This window comes from Bos grunniens, chromosome 13 (genome assembly GCF_055505025.1).
Source record: "Bos grunniens cultivar Pamir isolate PY7600 chromosome 13, Bosgru_T2T1.0, whole genome shotgun sequence".
Taxonomy (NCBI): domain Eukaryota; kingdom Metazoa; phylum Chordata; class Mammalia; order Artiodactyla; family Bovidae; genus Bos; species Bos grunniens.
In genome coordinates this window covers 10,651,215-10,657,630 of record NC_141177.1, presented here as the reverse complement: position 1 = coordinate 10,657,630, position 6,416 = coordinate 10,651,215, and positions in this window count along the sequence as shown.

The following is a 6,416-nucleotide window of genomic DNA, read 5'->3' as shown; positions in this document are numbered from 1 at the left end:
GGAAGGATAATCCCAAATTAAACAGAAAAGATATGCACTGTTTTCTAAAATGTAGCATTTATAAATCATTTGGGGTGAATGAAAGGATCTAAGGATCCACTTATATGTAAATATCTTCCCTGACCTAGGCATGGAACCTGAGTATCCAGCATTGCAGGCGGATTCTTTACCATCTGAGCCACCAAGGAAGCCCCAAACAGTACATTAAGTTACACTGAAAGGCAAAAGAGAAGAAGGAAGAAAAGTTATGACCAACCTAGACAGCATATTTAAAAGCAGAGACATTACTTTGCTAACAAAGGTCTGTCTAGTCAAAGTTATGGTTTTTCCAGTAGTCATGTATGGATGTGAGAGTTGGACCATAAAGAAGGCTGAGCGCCGAAGAACTGATGCTTTTTTTGAACTGTGTGTTGGAGAAGACTCTTGAGAGTCCCTTGGACTGCAAGGAGATCCAACCAGTCCATCCTAAAGGAAATCAGTCCTGAATATTCATGGCAAGGACTGATGCTGAAGCTGAAACTGTGATACTCTGGCCACCTGATGCGAAGAACTGACTCATTTGAAAAGACCCTGATGCTGGGAAAGATTGAGGGCAGGAGGAGAAGGGGACAACAGAGGATGAGATGGTTGGATGGTATCACCGACTCAATGGACATGAGTTTGAGTAAACTCCGGGAGTTGATGATGGACAGGGAGGCCTGATGAGCTACAGTCCACGGGGTCACAGGACACAACTGAGCAACTGAACTGAACTGAAAGGCAGAGTGAGAAAGTCTTGTTTCAAACTAAAGAGAAAGTAAGTTGGTGACTAGGATGTATTTAATATTTTTCTGACATTTGCATATCTCCCCTTTTTTAACATGGTGAAGGCTTCATTTTTCAAATCTCATCAAAAGGTAAATCACACACACACACAAAAAAGGTAAATCACATCTATAGTTACATGACCTTGTTTTAGGGTGTGTGTGTGTATGTGTTTGTAGAAGTGCTTCCACTTCTACCAAGCAATACTTGATTTCCCGGCAAGTAATGGTGTAGATTTTCCTTTGTAAATTTAAGTATAAGTTGAGTTCATTTAAAGAAAAAAATTGGAAAAATAACTTACAAACCGAACAGAAGCAGTGCATGTAGATATGACAACGATGATGATGGTGTTATACACATAACTGGTGCAGGGGAACTTTTACCTGGGAGTATGAGAACCTGCAGGGTTTGGATCCTAAAATATTCAGGTTGCAAGAAGGCTTAGACATATATTCTAATCTTTTCTTGTTCAAAAAATGGAAAAAGACTCAAAGTGAAATGATTTCCCTAAAGTCACAGAAAGGGGTGATGGCAGAGGAAGAAGAATTACTCAAGCTTTCCTAATTCCTGCCTCAGCCTCTTTCTTTCTGCACCGCAAACTACCTTCCCAAGTCAGGTTGTTTCAGGACCACGGAACCTTCCAGGTAGCCCTTAAAATCCTTGCTTCTCTGTGTCTGGGCATCATTGGACTGGGCAGAAAAAAGCTAAGACTGTGATAAAGCCAATGATCAGATTCTACCAGGAACATGCCCACGGTCATAAAGCATTAGAGTTACTTAGCTTGTTTCAGGGCTTCCCTGGTGGCTCAGATGGTAAACAATCAGCTTGCCATGCAGGAGACCTGGCTTCGATCCCTGGGTTGGGAAGATCCCCTGGAGAAAGGAATGGCTACCCACTCCAGGATTCTTGCATAGAGAATTCTTGTTTGAAGGGACAATGCATTAAGAGAAGCCACAAGGTAGCTTAGTAAGAGGGAGTTGGGAAGAGCTTATTATAGAATTTGGGTTTGTGCTTGTTTCTGCTAATGAGGGGCTTAGGGAAGTGAAGAACGTTTTTGAATTGGACACAGTTAAGAAGCAAAGGCTTACCTCCGTAGCTCAGTCGGTAAAAAATCTGCCTGCAATGTAGCAGTCCACCTGCAATGCAGGATACCTGGGTTCAATTCCTAGGTCAGACGATTCCCTGGAGAAGGAAATGGCAACCCACTCCAAATACAGAGTGACCTTGTCTGATAGTTGCTCATATTCTGTGAGCACTTGTTTATGTTCAGTGAGGAACATTGGGTCTAGCCAGCAGCTGAAGCTTTTTTCACTTTCTGACCTCCAAGCATTAGTCCTCCCGTGTGGGACCCTACCCATTTCTCCGTGTTTCTGACCCTAAACAGTTAAATGTGCTTCATCTAGGTGGCAAAGGTGGGGGAGAGGGTGAGGCAGGAGATAGATGGGCTTTAGGCCAGACAAACTAGCCTCTTGTTTGCATTTCCTGAGACAGGAGGTAGGTGGGCTCCAGGTTAGGCATTTATAATAAGCCTCCTGCTTGCACTTCAAAATAGAAATAGAAACAGAAACAGGATAAATGACCAGGCTTTGTTTCCTGTGGACATTTGAGGATAACAATTATGGTAGGGACAAAGAGGGGCTAAACCCTGTTTGAGAAAAAGATAAAAAGGTCACATATGTCCCCTCCTGGGGGCAAGGGAGATGATGCACATGCGCAGGAAGACTCCTTGGGGGTCAAAAAAGAGGGGGTACCACCCCATAGTTCAGTTCAGTTCAGTCGCGTCTGACTCTTTGGGACCCCATGGACTGCAGCACACCAGGCTTCCCTGTCCATCATCAACTCCTGGGGCTTACTCGATGCCAAAGCCCCTTCTCCCTATCCCCCAGAGGCCTCTGGGCTGGAATCCATCTTGGAAAAAAAGTTGCACACGCATGTTAGTGAGGGTGCTAGGGCAGGTCAGGTGTGAAAAAAGAAGACAGATAATTGGCCAAAGGTAAACAAAGAACCGGAAGAACTGCCCTATTTGAGTGAACTTAACCCCCTCTTTCCTGCTCCTCCTTACTAGGGGGCACACCCACACCTTTCTCTTCAGGGGTGCCTTGCTTCTGTTAACTGTTTCTCTGTCTGTGCGCTCTCCTACTTGTACTGTGTTATTAATAATAAACTTTGTACTTGTTTTTAGTTTTTGCCTTCTTGAGAAATGGCATTTTTCAATGGGCACAAGGGCCAGGGAAATTTTGCTTTTAGCCTCTAGCTCCTGATGGTCTAGTGGTTAGGATTCCTGTTTTTCTTCCAGGCAAAGGAGGTTCAGTTACTGGGCAGGGAACTTAGATCTGGCTTCAAGCCACCTCTCACCACAGCCTCTCCGAGATCAAGGGATTTTGAGATCATATTCCACTTTCCCACCTCCTGTAAGAATCCTTCAGCAACATCTCTTCTGGGGTGGGGGGCTCACCATTATGCAAAGCAGAGGAAAAATTTCCCCCTCCAATTTGAGGTTCTGTGATTTGGCCGGTGAAGCCTGTGGAGCCTTACATTTTAAATTTGTAGAGAAGTGATTAGACAAAGGATAAGGGTTTATGGCTTTTAAAAAGTGGCAACCTGTGGGAAAGTAAATATATGGGTGAAACTAAAGGAAGATAAGGATTGTTTCAGTCAGGTTTGTTTTGTTAGTTCCTCTCACTGATAAGAGTCTATCTAGATTTGTCTCTCCTGTGATTAACTTTTGCTCTTCCTGGTAGAGAGGAGATTAGGGACACCTCCACGAAGGGAAATTTTTAAAAAATTAATTTATTTTAATTAGAAAGGTGGTAACGATGATCCTACATACAGGGCAGCACAAGAGACACAGATGTAAAGAACAAAGGGAAATTTATAGGGGAATGCCAGAGAGCTTTTCTGCATCTACTTCTCAGGTGTCTTCAGCTGGAAATAATCCTTATGCCAAAGTGGCAATATTTGGGGGTGGAATGAGCTCATCACTTACATTCCTATAGATTGTTTGAAAAGGTAGCCCATGTATTTGATTTTTAAAAATACTGCATAAAAGAATGTTGACTGAAAAAACCAAACACAACCTAAAACCTGAGAGTTGTTTTATCTGGCGGACATTCTTGGAACTTCAAGCCCAAGCCCGGGATACAGCATCTCAGATAAATGCTGAGAAAACTGTTGCAAAGAAGAGAAGAAACCAGGATATATAGAGATTTTGCAACAACCATTAGGCAGTCAGAACAAAAGGTTCAGTTCAGTTCAGTTCAGTTCAGTCACTCAGTCGTGTCTGACTCTCCGCGACCCCATGAATTGCAGCGCGCCAGGCCTCCCCGTCCATCACCAACTCCCGGAGTTCACTCAGACTCACGTCCATCGAGTCAGTGATGCCATCCAGCCATCTCATCCTCTGTCATCCCCTTCTCCTCCTGCCCCCAATCCCTCCCAGCATCAGAGTCTTTTCCAATGAGTCAACTCTTCGCATGAGGTGGCCAAAGTACTGGAGTTTCAGCTTTAGCATCATTCCTTCCAAAGAAATCCCACGGCTGATCTCCTTCAGAATGGACTGGTTGGATCTCCTTGCAGTCCAAGGGACTCTCAAGAGTCTTCTCCAACACCACAGTTCAAAAGCATCAATTCTTCAGCACTCAGCCTTCTTCACAGTCCAACTCTCACATCCATACATGACCACCACAGGAAAAACCACAGCCTTGACTAGACGGACCTTTGTTGGCAAAGTAATGTTTCTGTTTTTGAATATGCTATCTAGGTTGGTCATAATTTTCCTTCCAAGTTGGTCAAAGAAAACTAGGTATCTCAAGTTAAGGAATTTAGCACTTTCCTATAGATGGGGAAACAGTGGAAACAGTGTCAGACTTAATTTTTGGGGGCTCCAAAATCACTGCAGATGGTGATTGCAGCCAAGAAATTAAAAGACACTTACTCCTTGGAAGGAAAGTTATGACCAACCTAGATAGCATATTCAAAAGAAGAGATATTACTTTGCCAGCAAAGGTCCGTCTAGTCAAGGCTATGGTTTTTCCAGTGCTCATGTATGGATGTGAGAGTTGGACTGTGAAGAAGGCTGAGCGCCGAAGAATTGATGCTTTTGAACTGTGGTGTTGGAGAAGACTCTTGAGAGTCCCTTGGCCTGCAAGGAGATCCAACCAGTCCATCCTAAAGGAGATCAGTCCTGGGTGTTCACTGGAAGGATGATGCTGAAGCTGAAACTCCAATACTTTGGCCACCTGATGTGAAGAGTTGACTCATTGGAAAAGACCCTGATGCTGGGAGGGATTGGGGGCAGGAGGAGAAGGGGATGACAGAAGATGAGATGGCTGGATGGCATCACCAACTCGATGGACGTGAGGGTTAGTGAACTCTGGGAGATGGTGATGGACAGGGAGGCCTGGCGTGCTGCGATTCACGGGGTCAAAAAGAGTTGGACACGACTGAGAGACTGAACTGAACTAAACTGAGGCTCAACTGAAATCATTCCTTTGATAAGCACTTCAGCTATCTGTGTATTTATCCTGCATTTTCTCATCCTGAGATTCCTCAAGATGACTGCTAGACGGCTGGCAGTCTGTTTCCTCCCTGAGTTCCCTCAGGGCTCACTGCCTGAGGAGCCTGTCATCTAGTGGCTAGATCCTTTGTCTACTGACCTGACAGGCAATATTTTATTTCTCGAGAACATACAGTGAAAATGTACGAGCTTACTTCCTCTGTCTCCCAAATCTGCTTGCAGAGTTCGTGTATGCCCATGCCAGCACTATATGTATTATCTACCTCTCCCTTTTTTACCTATAGTAGCAGTCCAACCACGTGGTGTTGCAACATTGCTTATTTCACATAACTTATTCATTCATTTAAGAAATATTTACCAAGCTCTTACTATGTGCTAGGGACTGTTCCCAGTAGTAAGAGAAGAGCAGAGAGCAAACAAAAATGCTTGCTCTTAGAAGAGTTTATGCTGTTGTTGACTAAAAAATACGCACAACACGAGAGTGGCAAGTTAAGTTTTACTGGGGGGCAAAGCAAGGATTGCAGCCCGGGAGACAGCACCTCAGAAAGCTCTGAGAGACTGCTCTAAGGAGGCAGGAGGGAAGGACAGTATATATGTGATTTTGGTAAAGGGGGGAAGTACATGCAATCAAGTACATATTTTTTTGTAGAAACTTTTTGCTGGTCTCAAAGTTTGTGCTAGTCACGAGAAGCAATAGCCACCATGAAGGATTTAGTGCTTCTCTAGATTGAGCAAATATAAGAACTGGGCTCATAAAATCAGCTCCTGAGAATATCTATCTGAAGACCTGTCCTGCCAGTTTCCCAGAGCACAAGTTCCCTCATTTCTGCTCTCCACCCTGAACTCCTTCACGGGGTGTTGGAGGTCAGCAGCTGCAGTGGCACATGATTTAATCCTTGTAGAGGTTGATGGCAAGCACCCACGGCAAGTGCCAATCCGTGGTTGACACTTCCCAGGTGGTCCTAGCAGTTAGGAACGCAGTAAGAACCGCCTGCCAATGCAGGTTAGACGTAAGAGACGTGAGTTCAATCCGTAGGTCAGGAAGATCCCTTGGAGGAGGACATGGCAACCCACTCCAGTATTCTTGCCTGGAGAG